Genomic DNA, 25,052 nt, shown 5'->3' on the forward strand with positions numbered 1-25,052 from the left:
CTCTTTTAATGTCTATAAATCATCACTGGACAAAGAAAAGTGAATCTCCTATTTTATCATTAAAATAAGTAAATAAATAATAGGATTTTTAAATTCAACCATCTAATCTATCCATAGCCATTTTGACATTAATAGACCACTGAGTAAAACTGTTCTTAGAGAAATGAATACCAAGTGAATCTCCTATTTCTTCTTACCATCGTCACACTGTTACTTTTCCTTCTTTGAGAAGTATAGTTAAAAGAATGCAAAGCAACTACATTTCCATGAGGACAGTAGAAGCAGATATGAGTCGAGCACCAATTGAGACACAGTAGCTCCGGATGGTGGATGGTGATTTAAAGCCCTAGGTCCCAGTCTTCTGGGCTCCACATCCTCTTATATCCTTGGAGTCCACGCCCTTTAGCTGCTGAGTGGAAAGAAAGAGGTAGCCTGATTCTTAACCACTTCAGCTTGGAGGTCACACAGATCCCACTTCTGTGGGAACAAATCACAGCAGTACCTGGAAATTAAAAGGCTGAAAATATAATTCCTTGTTGGCCACAGCTTACAATTCTACTCATGAAAGAATAATAAGACTGTGACAACCAGTGTTGCTCTCAGGGGACATACCCAGGATGTGTCTCTGGAGACAGATAGTGAAAGGAGAGGAACTCTTGATTGAACACTGACTGTCCAATAGACTGTAGACAATTACTCAAATAAGTCAAAATTGAGACACACAAAAATGTTAGAAGGATTCTGGGTGCACGGAAAGTTTCCAAACACAAGAAGCACAGATAATGTTGGAAAGTTGAACCTAGTGAAAATCAACAACATATTAAAATGCCATGTGGAAATCTGATACTTGGTAAATTACTTTAAAAATATACATCTTTTTAAAATGTATGAGATGAACAGAGAGACACCCTGTGTGCATGGATAAGCTGCTCCCAGAAGCCATCACGTAGTAAATGAGAATCCCAGCAGCAAGGGTGGGCTACTTTGTTATGACTGGATATCTAAGGAGTTTCTTGAGGATCCCAGAAAAATACAGGCAATGGGCACTGGTGTTGGTTGCCCACAAGAACTAAATCTTGAGAACCTATTTATTGCAAAAGACATCATGTGTTCCAATCATAAGGACATCAAGCTGAAACTGGGGTGGAAACTTCTTCTCTCCTAGCCTTCATAGTTCTGGAAGGTACGGTGCCAGCTGCTGGGGAAAAAAAAAACTTGTTAGCAGCAGTCTTTCTCTGCTGTAGATTCTGATACATTACTCAATGGCAAGAAATGTCAACTGGTGTAATAATGGCATGTCTGGTATAAATGTAATCCATTCCTTTCTGGTTGGATTCAATATGTGAATCCACAGGAGGAAATAATCCAGGTATGGTACTGTAAACCTGCCTGAGATTCTATGGCTAAGATGTCATAGGCCTTATTAGGAAAAGTATTAGTGTTGTTTGTCTAAATGGGCATGATATGCCTATCAAGTCGCTTACTCAATAGCTATGTTTATGCCTATGAATCCATGCTGCTCTCAACTTTGGTCAAAAGGTTTATTTTTGCAGTGGGCAGTGGTAACTGCAGAAGCTTGTAACTGCTCAAAGTGATTATAGTAAATGGTGGTTGGATGCTCAGTCATAAATGGGATACCTTTCTTACCCTTTCTAAGGCTCATGGGATTTCACAGAAGGAAGAATAAAAAGAATATAAGAGCCAGAGGGGATGGTGTATAACACTGACTTCTGAGCACAGCGTGGACTTTGTGCTCTCAAATTTAGAAATTGTGATTATCTGAAACGATCAGGCCCACAAGCCTCCCGTTATGAAGAGGGAGGGAACTCATAAGACCCTACCTCTCCTTGAGGATTTATACACAGTCAGTTATTAGTGAAGGAGAGAGATTTGCTGTAGCAGTATAGTCACAGGTGAAGTGTCTGATTATAAACAATCCTTCACCAGTGTTCCTGTAAACAACTTCATTGGGTCATCAAAAAACATTTAAAAACCATGACAGTAGGAAGGGGGAAGGGTTGGAAAAGGAAACGAATCAGTAGGAGTGGGAGAAAGATGAGAGAGATTGGCAAGGTAAGTGTGGTCTGAACATATTACATATATGTATGAATGATCAGAACACATTGCATACATGTATGAATATGTCATAAAGAAAAGAAAGAAGGTGAAAGAAAAGAGACAAATGTGAAAATGGTCGAGAAGTATTATAGACATATATATATATATATATATATATATATATATATATATATATATATTCATTCTAGTCTTTTTAAAGGCTAAAGTATCTGGGCATATATTTGTAGATATTCATAGTCAGAAACTCTTCAAATGTAGGATGATAGAAATGTGTGGTGTAGGTGACTAAAATACCAGTGAAATTTTCATGGCTGGTCTGACTTTGCAAAATGAAAAATGACTCTTGATAAAAAAAATTATGAACAAATCAAAAGAGTTTTGTTTAATAACAAGGTAGCCTAATTTTCTAGAAATTTGAAAAATACAAAGCACACTTTGCATGAAATTTCTATTTAAGATAGAATTTCCACCTAGGCATAGCCATTAAAAAGTTTTATATCTGTACATATGTCTAGCAGGATACTCATGATGTAGGAGTATTAGTCAGAGTATAGGAAAATTCATTTGACAAACAACCTATGAACTCCGGGAATATATAGCATCCTGGAGGCTATCAATGACTGTAATGTTAAAACAGTCCTTGCTGCTTTCTGAAAAACCATTGGGACAGGTCTTCAGAACCACCCATATAAGACAAAAACGTCATAGAGATCTTTCTGGTTGGACCCTCATCCTTGTAAGATAGTCAGTCCTTAGAACAGTGTGAGTCACAACACTTTATGAAGACTTAGGTATAAAAGCTACTGCAGGTTGTTTCAGTTGTAATTTTGTCTGGTACTTTCCTGTGGAGGTTTCATGGGTGTAGCTTCCCTGTCATTTCTAGAAGACACAGTATGGCAGCAGACATCCTTGTCTTCTGACTCTTCTAATCTTTCCATCTTTTTATGCCATGGAATTCCATGAGCCTTAGATGTTGTGTGCACTGGAAATGGACTCCCTGTACTCAGCTGTTCTCTACATTTTAGCCAGCTGTAGCCTTCATTAATGCTCTCCATTTGCTGCTGAGAGAAGCTTCTTTGATGAGGGTGATATTTACACTTACTCTGTTTGTATAAGAATAATTATTTAGAATGCAGTTAGGAATTATAAATCATTTAGAAAAGTATCTGTAGTAGCTTGTCTTTTAAGACCCATGGCTTCACTAGCCACTGGTAGTTGATTTTGTTTCTAGTACCAGGCATGCCTCCTCTTAGGCTGGTTTAAATCCAAATAGACAGCTGTTGGTTACCAACATATGAATGCCAATATTGAACCTTTAAGGATATCTTACCATGCTGGCCATTATTATAGTTCCTAGACATCACAGCTGGCTAGGACTACTGATTGCTTTCTGTCCTTGGCAGCTTTCAGTACTGTGAAATGGTCTTGCAGGGGAAGAGGTTTTCAGGTTTGATCCAGCTTGAATCCTATGTTCAATGTTTGTGCTATCTTAAGGAATGTGCACTTAAATTCAACATCTGGAAGGCAACCAAGGGTAAGCGAAGTAAGCTACATTGATTTGGGATTCTCTACATTTATTGCAATGTCATCCCTGTGACCCTGCAAGCCAGCCTACAGTAGAGACAATTAGTATCTATGTATTCCCAGAAAGTTCAGTTGTGGAACCAGAGAAAATCTTCCTATAGGGAAAAAGCATTTTTAAAGAGAAGCAAATCACTTTTCCTTTGCTCATCTTCTTGTTGACAAGCCAGGAGCCTTTCCAGCAGACTAAAATCTCAAGGCAAACATATATACCATAAAATATTCCCCACAGCTCTCCAACAGACTTATAAGAGACAAAAAATATCTATTTAAATACCAAATGGCTATCTGTTCTTCATTTCTTCTTCTAGAAGCAGGATTAGTCAAAACCTCACCTGAAAGAAAACATGGCCACATCTGAAGGGTTCTGTCCAGCATCTAATTCCTATCAATGGAACAGAAATAAGCCTGATATATTTGCATGCAGAAGACTTGATATTCAAAATGTCTCATTGTTACAGTGGGAAGCAGCAATGTTCAGTTCCAAGTACACAAACCTATCTATAAGCCCAAAGTGTGTCATCCATAAGCATTAAAATAAACTTCCTGGATATTCAACTAGAGCCATAACTTGCATTAGGGAGTCCTGTCTTTTCAGAGATCTTCCTTGTATATGAATATGAGCTATTTGAGTGCGTGGAACTTTCTCATTCATCTTTTTGTCCCTAAAGCCCAGTACAGAACTTGGGCAACAAACAGAAGCTACGTAAACATTTATAGAACTCGAGTCCACATGTAAGAGATCTGTTCTGCTGCAGAGCAGGTCACCATGATCTGAGATTTACTGTGCTTCACTTTGTCTTTAGCTCACACCAGCAGACTCATTGCCACTTGGTTTTCCCACAATGCACTGATCTCCACTCCTGCCCTACACTCGATACAAACCACAGCAGACTCAGAAGATAACTAAAGTAGCTCGAGTTCTGTAGATTCCATCACCTGCCTAGTAAAAACAGCACCCACACATTGAAACTGAAAGGATTTGGTGAGAATCTTTTCCAGAAGGGCTAAGACAGACCTTTTCTGGACACCTGGTAAACTTGAATCCCAGTTGTGTTCACCAGTACATGAGCCTGAGGCCCAGCCAAACCATTAGCATGGGGTGAAAGGAAAGGAACTCAGAAAAGACTGAAGTGGCCTCAAGAATCTGAGGGGTAATCCGTAAAGGTTATGTCCACAGTCATAATTTTACCAAAGTTTTTAAACCTGTGAGGCCAAGCAAAAAAACAGACTATGAGACTTTTAGAACCAGAATCTCAACTGGCCTCTCATATGAGAGTCTGCCTTTCAAAGATCCGTGAATGAAGAGCTGGCAGCAAGGTTTATAGGTGGCTGGAGTTAGTGAAAAGTTGTCCGGTGCTGTGGTTAAAGGACTTTGGAAAGAGATTCTCTGAGTGTGGATTCTCCAGAGGAAATTTGGGCCACCATGGGTGGCAAACACAAGGGGTAATCCTGAGCAAAGCACAGTGATCCACAAGAAGAAACGGGAGAGGCTGTAAGCTTCGTTTTGCATCTCGTCTCTAAGGGGGCTCACTGGGGTTTGTTCAGAGGGAAACATACATGGCTGTGGCTTCAGAAAGAAATGTGTGTTAGAACACAGGTCTCGATGTGGGAGAGACAACTAAAAGCCTCACCTTGTCACTGTGACCTGATCTTGAGCAAATGTCTTCACTCTCCAAGGTATGACTTACTTGGCCTCACAGGCTGTGGAGAGGATTGAAAAAGATGATGAATGAAAAGTCCTGTGCACACTTACAGACACTTATTCATGGGCTGATGCCATGTGAATAGCAGATTCTAGAGTTCTTCTGACTCTAAATAGCAGGTGGGAGAGATCACAAGGGATGGAAGGAACGGCATTCCTGCTGCTCTGGCCCATGTGAGTGGAAGGAGGGGAAGGTGAGAAGCATTGAGACCTAACTGAGATCTGTGACACTTTGAGTCACTGAGTTGAGATAGTGAATATGAAGAATTGAGACAAGTTGCTCTCAGGGGAAAAGGAAAGAAAGCGGGGAAAATAATGGGAAAGGGGAAGCTAGAAAGGTAAGCAGGCATCAGGTTCAGGAGAAGTGTTGGATTTGACATGGAATTCAAGAAGGGCTCATAGTACTTGAGGTTATTTTAGACACGTCTAAGACGTGGCTTCTTACTAGGCAGGTAGGCCAGGTTTTCAGACATGCAATGGCAAAAAGAGGCAGAGGGAAGTCTTAGTTCAGTCTTTATCTCAGTTGTACTTTTTCTGGGAAGTTAGAGAGCAGTTTCTTCTGCATTAAAGGGAATGAAGGGCTTACATGTTTCCCAGATTAATTTTGTTCATTAATATATTGGTGTCCAAGAGAAAAGCTGTATGTATGAGTGAACACACACACACACACACACACACAGAGAGAGAGAGAGAGAGAGAGAGAGAGAGAGAGAGAGAGAGAGAGAGAGAGAGAGAGAGTATCTCTTCTTTGTCTTGTTAGTGAAATGCCAACAGATGGATTTTTAAACACCAAACAAATAACTTGATACATAGATGAGGTGAAAGGCATTATTCATCAGTATACCAATATCTGCTATGTCTAATAAACAGGTAGGAGTTTTAAATAAAGCGGAGTATGGAATTTATTGAGCTTCTCCTGTACTCAAGTTACACACTTAAAATGTATGGCAGATGAAATGGCTAGAGAGTCACTAGGGTCCCAAGGGAACCACTCACAGAAGATGCAGAGGTACCATACTGATGACAACATATAAGTTCACATGTCCATTGCCTTGGAGAGAAAACAGATGAGAGAAGTAGACAGTGGGAACCCAGTAAGTCAGTACTAGGGAGTAGAATTGAGTCCATGCCAAACACTCAAGGCAATGGAACAATTCAATTGTTTCTACAATGTGCTTACCACCATTACTACCAATACCCAGGAACCTGTACAGAAGTATTTTTTAAAGACAAAGCCCCCAATGAAAATATCTGTGCCTCTTCAGTTGAATTGTGCATGAAAATAGCATTGCATGGAGAGTAAAGGCATGGGCACGAGCAAAACCATGTTGGAACTGATTCTCAAGATGGTAGTGAGACAGCAAGCAGTTCTCTCCTGTGTCTCCATGAAGCTGAGGAAACTAAATGATGTGTGACCACCAAAAGGAATATGAAGCTTGGACAAGCAAGGTAGGGCACACTAAACAATGGGAATAAATGAGGTGAAAATCAGAACTATTAGATGTTGTGTATCCAAAGGAAACTGCAGAGCCCAGTTAGGGCACAGAACAAGATTGGTAAGAGAAGGATAATCCCTATCACCCAACTCTGGGGCTGCAGACAGAAGGGAAGAGGAAAAGATCCAGAAGAAAACATTGAAATACCAAAATATATGTGGCAGATTTGTATACAGTGTGCAGCAGGTACTAGAGAAGAGGGCTCAGTTAGGGCTGGACCGCTTTACCTACTAAGCTGGAACAAAACAGAGAATCAATACGGAGAGAAACGCCTCAATCGGACATCTTTGCTCGGAAGAGCAGAGAATGTGGGTAGTATTATATCTACAAACATCAAAGATTCTTCCTACTTTGTCTAAACAGACAATGACCCTGAGAACCACACAACCCCCCCCACCTGCCACCCCCTCACCCCCACCACACACATAGGAGTTGACTAGGCTGAGCAGAAGCACACACAGGCACAAAGAGCAGAATGCTGGCGGAAAAGCCGCCTGAGCCTGGTAAGGTATAAATATCCAACATGGAAACTAAATGTAGTCTACAAAGTGGTACCTTTAGACCCTCGGACATTGACATCCCTGGATGGAAATCTTGACCACCTGTCACATGCAGGACACAGGAGCTGGCAGAAATGGCACTGTGTAAGAGGGCATCACTGTTCTGAGCAGAGAGGAAGCTCATTACTGCTCAGGAATTCAATTACAGAGGAAAGATGGATTATAAGAAACTTATTCTGGACTGGGTGATTGAACTAGAGAGAGATAAGAAGCTTGTCCATCTGTCTAGTTTGCTGCCCAAACCAACTGATAGGAGAACTTTTTGTCATTTCAGAAAAGCAAAAACAAAATACTGGAGGAAGTTGTAGTAGTTTTCATTTTGAAGTTTATTTAGTATTCTGTGCATTATTTTTAGATTGTATCATGCATGATTACATATTATAATTACACTACCACTTTTACCTGTCCTCTCCAGTTCTCACCATCCATTGTCTTACCTTCAGCACATGTACTCTTACTCCCAAAGATCTACAGGCAACTAAGGAATGCTAAGAAAAGGAGACATAGTCTTCCCCAAGGAAGACCGCCTCAATTGGTTATTCAACACCAAACAGTCAACCCTGAAATCCTATACATTCAAGTAACATTAAGATTCAGCAGGACTTGATGTGCCTGGGGGATACTTAGGGGAGCCACCACCCACTCAGAGGAGAAGAGGAGGGATGGATGACTGATGACTAGGAGGACAGTAAGCAGGATGTAAAGTGAATAAATTTAAAAAAAAAACCTGAGCAAGCTGTATTTATATAGTTCATTATGTATGAGACATATATGTGTGTGTGTGTGTGTGTGTGTGTGTGTGTATATATATATATATGCATGTGTGTGTATGTGTCTGTGTGTGTGTGTGTATATGTGTCTGTGTGTGTAATAATAGTTGAAGAAAAAGAGGTCATGAACTTGAGCAAGGAGAGTACATGGGAGGCATGAAAGGAAGGAAACAAAAGGGAAGGGGGAAATTATATTACACTTTAATTTCAAAAAATATAAAAATAATATTTTTAAGAGGTTAGACTAGGTGACCAGGGGCAGCACTCTGGAGGCAGGCCCTGTACTGCATAGTGGAGCTGGCCCTGGTGGCAGGAGAGTGGTTAAGCTGGCCCTGAGGAAGGAGTGTGGGAGTGCTCACCCCCTCCACTCCTCTGTAGGGCTAGGCAGTGATGCCCTCTCTTGCTCCTTGCCCATCACCACCTCCAGCAGTCACGAAAGCTGGTCCTATGGTCATGAGAGCAGGAGAGCTGGTCTAGCCCCTCCCAGGATGCAGCATTTGGGAGAGTGGGTCCCACAGATGGGGCCTCAAAAATGATATGATCCTGTGTTTAAAAGACCCCAAAGATTCGACCAGAAAGCTTAGTTCTTATAAATGCTTCCAGCAAGGTAGCATGACACAAACGTCAATATACAAAAGTGAGTGATTTTTATAAATAACAATGAATACTTAAAGAAATTGGATAAATAATCCCATTCATATAGCCTGGGAGCAAGAAAGTAGACTACTTGAAATTAAGAAAGTTAAAAAAAAAAGGAAAATCCTCTACAATGAAAGCTTTAAAACTTCAAAGCAGAAGAAAGACTATTTAAGAAGACAGTAGGAAATAGATTTCCTATGTTCATGGATTGGCAGAGTTAATATTGTGGCAATGGCTATGCTAACATGATCTCAGGTTAAGTACAATCTCCATCAATATCCCCATTTTAAATTTCTTACACAAATTAAAAAGGACCCCAATGAGCCAAAGTGATTCTGAGCAAGAAGAACAACATTGAAAGTATGACAATACCTAATTTCAGGTTATAGTTCAGAACATAGAATCACAAGAATCTTGTTAGTAGCACAAAAACAGATATGCAGATCAATGTGATAAAATAGAAAATATAAATAAGTCCACAAATCTATTGCTATCCCATTGGTTTGTGATAGGAGAAAAGACATCTTTATAGAAGAGACACTCTTCAACACAGGGTTCTAGGAAAACTGGTTATTGTGTATATAGGGATGAAAGTAGACTTCTTGTATCTTGCTAATAATTTAATTCAAGATGGATCAAAGCCCTTAATATAAAAGTCTGTGGTGTGAAACTGTCAAAGGAAAACAGAGAGAAAATAGGTCAAGGTGTAGCCATAGGCCTTTTCCTTCTGAAAAGCACTTTAAAGGCTCAGAAAATAATAGCAAGAAATACAAAGTAGGATTGTGAGAGATTTAAAAGCTTCTGCACAGCAAAGGAAATCATCTGCCTACAACAGGACAAAACCTTTGCCAACGGCACATCTTCAGGGAATCAATATCTATAATATATTGGCTTTTAAACTCAACAAACTAAACACTCAGATCCCAAATAACCCAATCAACAGAAAGGCAAATTAAATCACCTGTCACTTCTCAAATATAAAGCAGAAATAGGCAATAAATACATGGGAAAAATATTCAACCTCCTTAGCAATCAAGGACTTGAAGGCTTCAGCTCACCCTTGTCAGATGGGTATCATTTTTTAAAAACTACAATAGGACAAAAGTTTTGTCACTATGTACATGGATGAGGAATCACTATACTGCTTTAGGGAATGTACACAAATACAGCCACTATAGATAGAAATCAGTGTGGAATTTCTTCAAAAACTAAAACTACTAACAGAGCTCTCATATGATCTAGATATATCACTCCTAGGAATATACCCCAATGCACCTAAGTCAGCCAACCACCTAGCCACTTGAAAGCCATGCTGTTTGCAACGCTCAGAATAGCCAAGTTACAAGTAAATTCTCTGTGTCTGCCAGAACATAAATGGATAAAGAAAATATATGGACAATGGAGTCATATTCACTTATAAAAAAGGTCAAAATTATTTTTAATCTTTTTTTATTTAATTAGCAATCAGTTTCCATGTGGTATTTAAGCCCTGCTTCGCTTTGGTCTGTTCTCCTCCCCTCTGCCCTCTGTCCCATTTACCTGACCCCTTTGGCAGCGATAATCTTTAGCCTCCAGTGTTCCCATTTCTGCTTTAATATCTCATGGCTCCATGGCCTTTCTATGCCTTTTCTTTAAAGGTTTTTCCTTTCTTTTCTTTTCCTGTCCTGTGGGCCTCTTTCTAGTTTACTGGCCTTTAACTACAAATTATATCTACCTAGATACATGCACTTAGCAATGAGAAGCTAGAACCTGTTTGTCAAAGAGAACATCTTATATTTGCCTTTCTGAACATGGGATGCACCACTTAGTATGTTTTCCAGTTCTAAGTGTCTTCCTGCCAATTTCACAAGTTAATTTTTCTTTACCAGTGAATAAATTCTATTGCTACACATTGAACTTTCATTATCCACTCATCTATTAATGAAGACCTAGGCCATTTTATTTCCTTGCTCTTTGAATAGAGCAGCCATTAATATGATATGCAAGTATTCTAACACTTAAAGTCCTTTGGGAATATGCCCAGGAATGATATAGTTAGACAATATAATAGTTGTATTTTTAGTTTGTTTTTGAGATGTCTCCACTCTAATTTCCATAACTGCTGCACTAATTTAGTTCCTACCAACAGTAGGTAAGTGTTGCTCTTTTCCTACAATTTCCTCCTGTTGTTACCAGTTTCCTTTATGGTAGCCATTTATGCTAGCCATTTTTGCTTCTGTGGTAGAAATGTTTTATTTTTGGGTTGTTTGTTTGTTTGTTTTGTTTTGTTTTCCTGGATTTGTGAAGCATAATGGAGCATCTTTTGAATGTGACCTAAAATTCAGTTTGCAAAGTTTGGTTAGTTTGTCTGGAGTTTTGCATCTGTGTTCATCAGTGTAATGGATCTAGTTTTCTTTCTTCTATTTTTATCCTGTTTTTGTATCAATGCTATACTGTCTTTAGTAAATCCATTCAGTAGTGTTCATGTTCTTAAGAGTATGGAATTATGTCATGGAATTATGCATAGGAAAATGAATGCAACTGAGGAATCATCATACAAGCAAATCAAACAAACTCTCAAACACCGTATGCTTTTTCTCATGTGTGGTATCTAGATTTGCACACATTGCTATAATTTGGGTGGTCTCTTCATGATCATCAGATGATACAGGGGAAATCAAGTTTCCTTCTAGAGTTCTTAGTCTCATTAATATTTTTATTTATAACTTAAGAATGGGCTCAAGAGAAAGTTTAAGGACAATTTTATTAGACTTTAAAAAGAAAACAGCCATGCAAGGCATGCTGTAAGAGGCTGGAGCTGCCCCAAGGAGAAGAGTAGGATGGAGAAGTGGGAAAGCTGTGCCATTTAAGGTGGCAGGGAGGTCAGACTCATGACTGACCAGCAACCACATGGATGGAGAGGAGCTTTAAGCAAAGAGTAAGGAAGAACAAATGTTGGGGAAATACAAAGAATTAAGGAAAGTATGGCTAGGGAAAAGAAGATAGAAATAAAAATGGAGATGCAATACTTTTTTGAATAATTCACCAAAACAGACAGACTTTCCAAGCTGCATGGCTGTGGTCCAGTAAGCCACTGCAGTAAGGACAGGAATTCTGGAAAGGAGAAGTATAGAATCTCATTAAAGGACCAATTCTTCTGCTGTCTATCTCTTTGGCATGGGTTAAGGTGAGCACACCTTTTGAAGGGAGTTTCCTTGGCTAAAGTGATTGACTCTTCACAATTAGAATGTTAGGTCTCCGTTCAGGCCACAGAGTCTATTTTCTTGACCAGAATGAACTCTTCTAAATGGGCCTTTATTGCTACTTTAGCATAAGCATATACAAATACATAATATGAAAGTAGAATGGGGACTATGTGGGAAGAGGAAAAGAATGAAGAGGAAGGAGATGAGGAAGTAGTAACATAGTAGGTAAATGTGGTCAAAGTACATGAGACAGTACTTGAAACACATGCCATTGTGTACTCATCCCTTTGTACATAATGAATGCATATTAATACAGAATTAAAATATCCTTGTTATATTTCAAAGAAAGAAAGGAACCAAGGTTACAATACACACACATACACACACACACACAAACATACATACATAGACACACACAGAGAAAGATGCACAAACTTTTCTTAAACGAATGCTCCCACTAAGTCTCTGTCGCTATGTATGAAATCAGGGTGATTACTATCACTCTCTTGCAAAATTTTAGATGAAGTAGATCCTTTGACATGAACAGAGTCTAGCAATGTGCATGTATGTATGCTATCCTGTTTGGTTGTCTGTTATCTATTGACTGAAATCATTTACAGGTTTGTAACTTTTCTTGGAGCTGTGCCCAGCCTTGAAAACATGCCTAGGTTAATCTGTTGTGGGATGAGAACTAGGAATGATGAATGATACCATCACCATGGCTGAGACCTTTCTGGATTAGACAATGCTAATGAAATCACCGACAAGGTAGCACATCTCATCCAGATCATCAGGGTTGCTGTGAGAACTTACCACAAACCTCAGCAACATGAACTGGTCAAGCCAACATCCCTAGTCAGATCTTTCATAAATTAATGAGCTTCACACATCTATACCATTAATTATAATTAGGACTTGCTCGATGTGAAATTCTTATATAGTGTTAGTAGCATCATTGTATCAGTTGATGATGGAGAATGCTATTATAAATGTCATTATTGTCATTATTATGATTATAATAATCATTTTATAAAGGACACAAAAAAGGGTTACTCTGGCCTTTCAAGCAGAAACGTCTTCTTCACCTATTATTTTCCCAGAGAAAAAAAAGAAAACAGGAGACAAAGTGAGCAATCCTTCAGAAAGTTTTGCTTTGTTTTTCTGACAGATTGTTGTTAATGATGCTTTTTTTTTTTCTTGTGGGTAGTGACACTGTGACAGTGTAACCTCACAGGCAGTCACAGTGAATTGTTAATTAGTTTAATTAGTGGAAAATTCTCCCATCATCTTTGAATCTAGCCTTCTGTGTTCTCACAGGGATCTTAGGTATGAGCCCCTAACAAAGCATTTATGGGAGACCCTGTCATAATCAAAGGTGTGAGAAGGAATGTGTCCCCAGGGCTTCCTGCCTTTGCTTTCAAATATTAACAGGATCCATTTACTCATTGCCAGGTACTGTGGCAAGTTCTCTATTGCAGTAGCATTACATTGCATGTTTGCATTGCAAAAATCCAAAAGACACAAACTAGCTTTCAACAACATATGAGAGAACTCTGAGAAATAGCATAAACACCGTCCAAGCCATGGGTTGGTACATGATAGCTGGTTTTAAAACTCAGGTCACTCTGATACATTTTCATAACTGCTGCAGATGCTATATCCTCTCTCTCTCTCTCATAACTGTGCTCCCTCTGTCTCCCTGTAATGCTTGTTCTTAAAAAGAAACCCAATACTAGCCCCTGCACGTCTTTAGATCACGGAGTTTCTGTCCTCAGGTTGCTTGCTTGCTGTCTGAATCCTACAAGTAGTTTGACTGTAAAGGGAGAGAAGATTGAGATGGGTAAATGAAGCCAGGTTGAAGTTCAGAAAAATTGAACAGAAAAATGAGCTTCCTGATTAGTGTGTGTGTGTGTGTGTGTGTGTGTGTGTGTGTGTGTGTGTGTGTACATGCATAAGGAGGCCAGACGACCTCAGCTATCATCTTCAGGAGCCATTAACATCCTTTGAGACAGTCTTCCTTGTCCCAGAGCTTACTAACTAGGTTAGACTGTTTGGCCAGATAACCTCAAGGACCACCTGCTTGTACCACATCAGTCCTGGGAATAGAAGCATGCAACACAGCCAGGATCTCTATGTGGGATCTGGAGATTGTTCTCATGTCTTCATGTTTGCAAAGCTAACACTTCACTGCGTGAGATATCTCCCCAGCCTTTGGGATCTTGTCCCTTCTCTCCTGTTCACCTACAACTTCAGTCCATACTTCCATCTTGTAGTTCAAGGTGCCTACCTGAGCCACAACTACCACCCCCATGTTTTAGTCAGTAGAGTAGAGGGAAATGGAAGAAGCCATCATGCCTCTTTCACTTCGGGTCACTCCTGACATACATTGTTATTCATTTTCTTGTACCCTTATGTCCTTCTGTGCATGTGTCTCTGATGCCTAGCTTCGAATTCCTCTTCACACTGTAGGCTCTCTTACAATCTCCTTCTGATTCTCAGTGTAGACTGGATCACAAAAGACATGATCAAGACCAATCAGGATCTTCTTGTATCCAAGTTAGCAAGATATTTAACAATTATCAAAAAAAACAATCTTTATTTAATCCAGAGTCTCAGACACGCCATTCCCCACCCTAATTATTTGCTAAGCATCCTTCCTTCCCCCACTCAGTGCTCCTGATACCAATATTGATACGTTTGTAGATGAATCACCTATCTATAACAAATTTTCACAAGACTCAGTTTACCAGATCAGCGTGGCAACCCATGAGGTAGGAGCTCTGATTCTCCCAACCATGCACCTCTTTGCTTGCCTGAACTTAGTGTTTCCAGTAAAATGGTGCCCTTCTCAGGGTAAACTCTCTGTTTAAATCATCAGCCATCTCCCAGGGGTGAGGTTTTGTTTCTAACTGTTTTTTCTTATCTACAGAAGATTTGATAATCCCGTTATGTTCCTTCCTAGTTCTTAGCATCATCCCAGTGTTTCTTCCAACCTTGGCAGCTCTGAGCTGCTGTGTAGATGAGACTTTAAGAGGCTATGGATCATCAAGCTTGTGGTAGAGGTTAACAGTGGAAGCGGAAGGGTATACTGCTCTCAGAGAAGACTCAGAACAAAGCTGTTAGTCTGTGTTACAGCATCAGGGTCCAAGAAGATAGGCAGGGAGCCCACGAGCATCAAAGCCTGGCATGTCAGGGCAGGATGGCAAGGTGATCGCAGAGCTCAGGATAATCCTGGCAAATGCTATTCTTCTCTGCTGCCTTTGTACACAGAGCCTTTTAAATCAAAGTTACCCAATAGAAATGTAGTGTAAGCCATGTCCTGCATTTAACTTAAAATTTTCTGTTTTCATGTTTAAAACAAAAGCAAAAGGAAACAGGTAAACTAAATCTTAATACTAGATTTAATGTGCTAAAATATATATGATTGGAATTTTATATAACCCAATTTTTTATCTTAAAATTTGACCATTTCAAAATGTAAATTAGTGTTGTTTAATTATTCATGAGACACTTTGTATATTCATTTTTATTTAATTGTGCAGAAGCTGATGAGCTTTTCTATTCAGTTTTTTTTTTCACTTTTAGGAAGCATGTCCTAGTGCTATCTGTATTTCCAAGCTCAGAAGCCACATGCAAACAGTGTATGCTGGTTAGGTAGTGCAAGGCTGGATGCTTTCTGTACCAGGTATGGAGCACATACCAGCACCATGAGCGTCAGGGGCTTCGTGATGGACGGGTCAAGTATCAGGCAGTTCCTCTGAATCACACTCTTCATTTTTAACAAGACAATTAAACAACAGGCTCATTCAAGTTTCAGACAGGCTCCAGTAAGTAAAGGCAGAGGATCCTTAGGAGAAAATTGTAAGTGATAAACGTTGATGGAAGTATAAACTTGGCTTCAAAAGTGGTGCCAGAGAATGCAAAATGGCCTCACGTTTCTCTGGTCATTGGCTCAAAAAAAAAAAAAAAGACAAAAAGGCAATGGCATCACAGTTGAATATCAAATTACTCTAAAGTGGAATTGTTTAAAGAAACACAGAGCTTGTATCAGCAATCCCTTTAGTAGCTGATTGTAGAGTCAGATGCCTCCAGCTCAGCTTTGACAAAATGTGTTAAAATGATGGTTGTGATGACCTAGCCCTTTGCCAAGCAAGGGCTCTGAACAGAGCCGTAGGGAATATTTCAAGAAGAGCCACTGCTTGTCGTAGCCATCTGCCAAGGGACATAAAGTCCTCACCATCTGACTCATATCTTTGGATCTAAGCAATATTTCCTGAAAATATTTCCCTGAAAACTTGCAAATCTGATCCTTGGAGAGGGTGACTAATGTAGGTTTACCTGCACCATATTGAAATTTTATTTGTAGAACATGTACACAAAGAGTTGAGTGGAATACAGGAGTTTTGACAGAAATAGCAAAAGATTGGATGTCTAAGTGAAGGTCTAAGGGTGGCCCAGGGAGAGCCAAGTAAGGGCATAACAGTAAGGAGTGTAGCATGAATTTCTCATCATACGGAACCATCTACAGGATTGTCAAGACACACACACACACACACACACACACACACACACATATTCTTTTGGGGGAGATTCTAGCATGGCAGAGAAGTCTGTGCCATGCTAGTCCAGTTGTAAGAGAATGTTCATGGAGTTGAATGACTACAATGGTGCATGCTGTATCTGGAATGAGGTAGTTGATGCTGTGTGCATCTATTGCCATGTGGGTGGAGGAAGCTGGATGTCCTTTCAGCATCCTGTCCTGATTAGAAGTGAGTAGCTAGGCTATGCACGTAAGACTTCCTCTAGTACACATTTGTCACCCATGAACAGAAGGAGAATCAAACAAACGTTGTTTGAGCAGGTGCCCTTTCCCAAGTGAAATTGCATGTGTTGTTTTTAATATCTCTTGTCCATCTGCTTTGGTTGTTTCCTCTGGCCCAGATTGGAAGGCTTCCGTCACATTACCTGGGCACAGATTTGACCATGCAGTCACCTTCGCAGACATGCAGGGACGTGCTTGGCTTCCCTAATACACAAACCCCAGGAAGTATAAATAGAAATGTTGCTTTTATTTGTAGACTTAATGCTTATGGGGAAGCTGGCTCAGAGGCATAAAAGCTTACCTCTTCCAATTCACTGAACTTTGGGGCCATAATTCTTGCAGTTCAGAAAATTAAATAGAGGTCAGCAATTTATGCCTAAGGTACCGGAGGTAGAAAGAAGGAGCAGGGCTATTAAACCCAGCAAATGTGCTTATGTGTTTTCAATTTTCTCTTGTTGTTTCTGCTGGGGTCTTCCACAACCAAATTGCTGCTGCTTTATGGACTGAAAAACCTCAGAGTGAGAGACAGCTTTTCTTTAGCTTTGCTGCCAAAATGTCAGGCCAGATCTGGAGCTCCAAGCCACATTACAACAGGACCTCTCCAGGGGGCACAGTTTCTAAGATATAGATTTGCTACTATGATGAACAGCCATTGGCCAGGGACCAAATGTACCAGGAGCCAACTCCTGCCCCATACAAGTTCCATCACAAGGTAGTAAGTGCTGTTCAGCTTGACTTTATATTTGTACATTTTAACTGATCTATATGCTAGTCATACTTTGCAGGGAATAGATCTGGAGATTAAAGAGAAATACTGACAGCTAGATTCTCTCATCAAGAGTCAGATATAGATGACTATCATTACTATTATTGATGACCTTAGCACATCATTATAAGGGGTCCCATAAATGCTAGGAACAGCTCAGTTACTCTATGTACAAAGATGAAGCAATGGTCAGTTTTCTTGAGAAATTTAATTGAAAATCTAGACATTGTGGTCAACCTTGCAGTGTGCAAACAGCACTCCCAGAAACCATTGGTGCCGTTACTGGGATAGGTTTCAATAAATATTGATTAACTCTGATGATAGTTTCAGGATTGTAGCCTTCTTTATGACAGGAAGGTATTCTTATCATCCTAGTGCCCAGACAGCCTTTTCTCAGATCTTACCTTTATAGAGGGCATCATGCATCTGACACCCTTCACCTTTGATACAATACAGTGAAAGCCACTAAATACCCCACAGGAGACAGTGGGACTCCCTTCCATCAAGATTAACATATAGCTACTGGAAGTAGGTGGAATCCAATTGGAACTGCTTACCAACTTGTGTTGATTGTCTATACTCCTGTTTATATGGAGAGAACCTCATATTTACTTGGCAAAAAAAAAAAAAAATACAAATTAGAGCATTTAGTTCCAGTTTGGTCTGAAGGCCTCATATAGACAGAGCTAAAACTTTGGTGGTTCTTTATGAACCACCAACGTAGCCTAAGATATTAGGCCTAATGAGATTTGCATGTGATCAGAGAACTGAGTCTCACACTTGGAAGCCAGTGCAAATGTACGAAAGAGGCAAGAAAAAGAAAAAGGAGAAAAATGTATACACCCTCTTAAGCCACTACATGTTTGAAACTTTGCTTTTAACCCACTTTCTGTATCAATGCAATGCCAGTCTGTAAGAATCCTGTGAAATGCATGTCTCTAAAAGAGAATAATGTGATTTTTCAGCTCATACCATTTACAAAGAAATGAAGATCCAGAAACTTTAAATGGCTTTTTCAAGACCACAAAGCCATTTCCTGGAACTTTTTATTCCTCAGTCTTAAGTCTCTTTCTTCCACTCAATTGAAGAGTAAACATATTTTTCAAGAGGTGAAGATGCATTCACTAATTTAGAGAAGCTGTCTTGTTTTATTATCAACTTTCCAAAAAGAGGTAAATGTATACTCCAAGGGTTCTCTAGGTATCCTACATCTAGACTGATTTTTGATTTTTCTGTTGAGGCTCAAACCCATGTGTTCTACCACTGAGCTACATCCCAAGCCCTCATCAGATTTTAAAATATTGATGCCAGTCTCTTGATCCAGGTCAATAAACTAGTATTCACAGGTAATATACTGATAACCTTCGTAGCCCCTTTTTATTTTCAATATTTTGTCTTTTCGTGGCTCTTGCTGTATTTCTTATGGTCCTTGTCCTGTTGAATATGTTATATGGCTTGCCATGATTTACTATGTCTTTTTGTAAGATGCAGATAGGTCTGAAACTTCACAGATTCCCCTAACTTCTGAATTCAGACAGGGTCTCAGATTCAAAGAAAAACTGAAATTTTACTTCTCTTACTTGAGATTATGACTGGCAGTCCTAGCCATTCTAAATCACTGAAGGGGTCTTTCAAGACAAGGGGCACCAATAAACAGCAGGGGCCCTAGGGCACCTGATTTATGCCTCACAAAAAGGGAGTCTCTGCGTAAGACTGAACTTAAGTCATATCTTTATTTACTGGCCTATATTGCATGCCCTTTTACAGAATACAAAAAAGAGAAAAGTTTCTAGAATATATGTGAAGTAATACTGTAATATATGTGAAGTAATATTGAGATCATTTAGCCAGTCCCTATACATCTAGCTTTGGAATTGCTTCAGGTCATTGGTATTACTTTTCCTGACATCAAAGGAAGTACTTAGAGAAGAAACTAAGTAAACATGGCACAGATGGCAAAAGTCTGGAAAAATGCCTTAGGGGTAGAGAGGTGAGGGGGTAGGGTAGTGAGGGAGAGGCAACATGGATGACAAATGCAGGTTAAAAGAGGTAAGCAGCCATATTTAAAAACTTGGGAGTTAAAAAAAAGAAAAAAAGAAAAAGAACTAGTGATGAATCACCATGCCAACAAATGACCCATAGTCTCGAAAACAGAACTAGCCACAAAACCACTTTTTCTTCAGGTATTTTCTTAGGGCTGCAGAATGCCACATCGGTGCACATTTGGAAGAGGTGTGAGTAGCAGAGAGGCAGAGATGGCCTCATGAAGTTCTTGCTCCACAGTCACTCTCCGAGGCCAACAGCATCTCTCCTGTCACTCTCACCCCCAGAACAAGTGCCATGCAACCTTATATAACCAGCATCCCACACAGCCAGGAAGGTAGGTCCACAACATGTTCGTTGATTGCCTCCATGCATTACCAGGAGGCTGGAAGGAAAGCCACAAGTGGGCCATGAAGCTACAGGGATATGTGTTCTGACATGTGGTTGACAGTCAGAAAGATTGTCTGGATAATACAGTCCCCTTGGAGTCATCCATCCCCTCTGGCTCTTACAGTCTTTCTGTTTCTTCTTCCACCTAGGTCCCTGAGCCTTGAAGTGAGAAGTTTGATGGAGACATCCCGTTTAGGACTGAGTTCTTCAAAGTCTCTCACTCTCTGCACATTGTCCAGGTGTGGGTCGCTGTGTTAACTACTATCCACTCTAAGAAGTTTGTCTGAGGAGAGTTGAGCAATGCTCTGATACATGGGAATAACAGTATGTCATTAGGAGTCACTCTCTTGCTATGTTCCTTTAGCAATATTGGAATAGCAGGCTTCCCTCTAGGCCCAATACCTGTCTTGTTTCAGGTTGTTGGCTACTGTATCAGTGTCACGTACCATCTCATAGACTGATCCTTCAATCCAGTCAAAGAGTGATTGGTTTCTCCTACAATAAATCATCTTTCCTTCAGTTCATTGTGCCTCCTAATAGGAAAAAAAACAACATTTAGACTAAAGAAACTTATATCAGGGAGTCCTGCATGTATTTAGATATGGACCTTTGGACTAAGCCTCAATAGTTAATAGAAATCTGCTTACTGCCTTAGGTTTAAGAAATGTTCCATTTTCTCTTTTTCCCTCTCCTGCTCCCTCTTCCTCTCTCTCTCCCTCTCACCTTTTTATTCTCTTTACATCCTGATGGCTGTACCCCCTCCTAGTCCCCCACAGCCCCTCCCCCATTCCTCCTCCCTTCTCCTCTGAGACAGTGGAGACCCTCTCCCCATATCCTTCCAACCTGGCACATCAAATCTATGCAGGACCAGACAGGACAGCCAAGTTAGGGGAAAAGATTCCACAGACAGGCAACAGCTTTAGGGATAGCTCCTGCTCCAGTTGTTCAGGACCCACATGAAAACCAAGCTGTATATTTTCTACATATGTGTGAGGGCCTAGGTCCAGCCTGTGCATGCTCCCTGGTTGCTGGTTCAGTCTCTGAGATCCTCAAGGGTTCAGGTTAGCTGACTCTATTGGTCCTCTTGTGAGATTCCTATCCCACAATCCTCTCCAACTCTTCCACATGAGTCCTCAAGCTCTTCCCAATGTTTGGCTGTAGGTCTCTGTGTCAACCTAAGTCAGCTGCTGGGTGCAGCCTCTCAGAGGACAGCTATGCTAGACTCCTATTTGCAAGCATAACAGAAAATCATTAATAGTTTTAGGTTTTGGCACTTGTCCAGGGGATGGGTCTCCTGATAGGCTGGTCATTGCTTGGCTACTCCCTCAGTCTCTACTCCATCCTCTGTCCCTGCATTTCTTGTACGTAGGACAAATTCTGGGTCAAAAGTTGTATGAGTAGGTTGTGAACCCTATAGCTCCCAGACTCCATATCTCCATTTCTGCGAGTCTTAGCTAAGGTTGCCCCCATTGATTCTTGGGATCCTCTCCTCTCCCATGTTTCTGGCATGTCCTCTAGATGCCCCCCACCCAACTCCCCCACCCCTGTCAGCTGCAGATTTCCATTCATTCTCATGGCCATCTGGCCATCTCCCCGTCCCTGTCCACACTTGATCTTGAACTCCCCAAATTCTCTTCCCCATTCCCTCTCCTACCCAGTTCTCTCCCTCCATCTACCTCCTACAACTATTTTTTACTCCCTTCTAAGTGATATTAAAGCATCTTTGACCAGGCCTTCTTGTTTAGCTTCTTTGGGTCTTTGGTGTGTAGTGTGGGTATCCTGTATTTTATGGCTAATATCCACTTATAAGTGAATACATATCTGTCTTAGGGTTTCATTGCTGTGAAAAGACATGAACTCTTGTAGACAACTCTTATAAGGGACAACATTTAATTGGAGCTGGTTTACAAGTTCAGAGGTTCAGTCCATTATCATCAAGGCAGGAGCATGACAGTATCTAGGCAGGCATGGCACTGGAGGAGCTGAGAGTTGTACATCTTATTCCAAAGGCAAACAGGAGAAGACTGACTTCCAGAAAGCTAACTGGAGGGTCCCAAAGCCCACCCTCACAGTGAAACACTTTTTCCAACAAAGCCATACTTCCTAATAGAGCCACTCTCTGAGGCAAGCATATTCAAACCACCACAATACCATATCCAAAATTTATGAAGAACTCAAGAAATTAGACAACAACCCAAATAACCCAATTTAAAATGTATTACAGAGATAAACAGAATTTTCTCAACAAAGGAATCTCAAATGGCCAAGAAACACTTATAGAAATGTTCAAAGTCCATATAGTTATCAGGGAAATGCAAATCAAAACAACCCTGATTCTATCATACACCCATTAAAATGGCTAAGATCAAAAACTCAGGCACATGCTGGCAAGGATATGAGGCAAGGGGAAGACTCCTCCATTGCTGGTGGGAGTGTAAACTTATACAACAACTTTGGAAATCAATTTGGTGGTTTCTCAGAACACCGGGAATAGTTCTACCTCAAGACCCAGCTGTACTACTCCTAGGCATATACTCAAAAAGATGTCCTACAATACTACAGGGACATTTGCTCAGCTATGTTCATAGCAGCCTTATTCATAATAGCCATTGTCTCTTTTAACCAAATAGATTAGCTCTGGCTCTGCGTCTTCACCAAAAAACAAGACAAGTTTAGCATTGAAAGGGACCAGAGGTGAGTTATCCTCCAAAAAAGGATCAAATTCATAAGGATTTTTCAATTCAAAGAATGTGGGAAGAGCTTCTGACTTAGTTTGCTATCAATTGCTGTGATAAGCACCATGACACAAAGCAATTTGGGAGAAGAAAGGACTGACTCTGTTACTACCACATCACAGGCCATCATTGACGCACGTCTCTCAGGAACTCCAGACAAGTAGCAGCTAAAGCAGAGACCACGTAGGAACACTGGCCTTGCTTTCCTGCTCATTCTCAGTTGGCTTTCTTTCCCTTTCTAAACTATTTTATGTATATGGCTATTCATCCTGCATGTATGTCTGTGCACAACATGGAATGCTTATTGCCCATAGACGCCAAAAGAGTGGGTCAGATCCTTTGGAACTGTACTTCGAGACAGTAAGCCAGTATACGGGTTCTGGGAATTGATCAGAGTCCTCTGGAAGAACCACCAATGCTCTTAACCTTAGATCATCTCTCCAGCCCTCAGTCCCAGCTTTCTTATTCCAATAAGGACCAGCTGCCCATGGGTGGCACCAGCCACAATGGACTGGGTCCTTCCACATCAGTCATTAATCAAGACAATCCCCCACAGATATGCCCACAGGTCAGCTCGACTGAAGCAACTTTTCAATTAATGTTTCCTCTTTCCAAGTGATTCTAATTCATTTCACTTTAACAAAAGCTAATGACTACATGCTGTTTCTTAGGTTGCTTCCGGTAACCTCGTTCCTTAACGTTTTTAGTCTTAGTGACTCATTCAAGTGTCAGTCTCTGTTCCCTCTATACCAGGCACAGAATTATGACCTTTCACGGTGGATCTTCAGATGTGTCGGTAGAAAGCTCAGTAATGAACTGGATGAATTGGCTACCTATGCTGAAAGAAGCAATAAGAAATAACTTAAAAATGATCCTGTTGAAAACAAATAATGATAAAACTCAGTTTCCTGGTGTCCACTATGTGGGTAACCGTGAGATTGTACAGAATAATGGTGTCAAATGAATGTGTCAATGTTCTGATACATCCTACTACATGGTTCATGATTCACTGTAGCCAGAGTGGCACCTTCTGGCTTTTTGAACACAGTTTTCTATTACAAACTATTTCTCTTTGATACTTGCTTCAACTTCTGCTAAACTCTAACTGGATTTCTGAAAAGCATTTACATTGAAAACGTTCTATTGACTGCCACAGCCAGATTCTTTTATACATTCTTTTATACAGACGTTCTGATCCAAGATAATTTTGTTATTGTTGTTGTTATTGTTGTTGCCATCTTGTATTTTCTCATTTCATAATGGAAGAATTTCAGAAAAGATAAGCAATTAGTTTAGGTCACACAGTTATGCAGAGAGAAATAAGTTCATTGCATACAATTCTAAAGCTTTTGATATTGAGTATCCTGTATCTGCCCTCCCAACAATTTTGTGAAAGATTTCTTCTCTTTGCCTGGTGGTCTGTGGTTCTCAAACCAAAGCAGGCATTATAGATCCTGGTGCTGTGGAAGAAAGACAGGGCAACTTCATCAGTCGGAAGAAGATTCCTATTATAGGAAACCACCTGAGAAGTTCAGCTTCTTGATCAGTGAAAGTTCTGTGTATGAGATTGTCTATGAAGGATCCATTCAGTCTTCAGAAATGTCTTACCCCATACAAATTCTCATTCCACATTGCTCTTCCATCTTGAGCATCTCTTTGATCTACTGCATTCAGCCTGTAGATGAGAAAAGGGAAAGCTACAAAACATTACACTGGAAAGTCCTAAGGAACGAAGCTAGGAAGGACAATGTGAATCATTTATCCCATGGTCTATTCCAGTCACGTGACCGTGTCTACCTACAAAGCTGCTGGCAAATGTAACACAATTGTCCCCAGGAGGACATAGCAATGGAGGCTTAAGAATGTATAGACAACAGACTTGACTCATGTAAAATGCTAAAATGTACGACTGGTTTAAGAATTTTATGTGGAGATAGTCATAGATGGAGTAGAGGATAAGGATTAGCAGAACAGTCAGATTCTTTCCAGACATGAAGGGGTTAAAAAAACCACCTGGAGTACTGCTCTCAGGAGACGCAATTAACCCCTTTTACAAGAGATTCCATGTTGTGTTCATATTTTACTATCTATATTAGAGTCATCCTGTCAACATTTAAAAGAGATAGATGAATTTGTAAATGAAACAGACAACTGACCAACGCTTGCCTGCCACTTAGAAATGAAAAAGAAAAGTCAGCCATTCTGAGCCAAGATCATTTTGTTGTTGTTGTTGTTGCTGCTGCTGCTGCTGCTGCTGCTGCTGCTGCTGCTGCTGCTGCTG

This window comes from Grammomys surdaster, unplaced genomic scaffold (genome assembly GCF_004785775.1).
Source record: "Grammomys surdaster isolate TR1022 unplaced genomic scaffold, NIH_TR_1.0 130, whole genome shotgun sequence".
NCBI classification, from domain to species: domain Eukaryota; kingdom Metazoa; phylum Chordata; class Mammalia; order Rodentia; family Muridae; genus Grammomys; species Grammomys surdaster.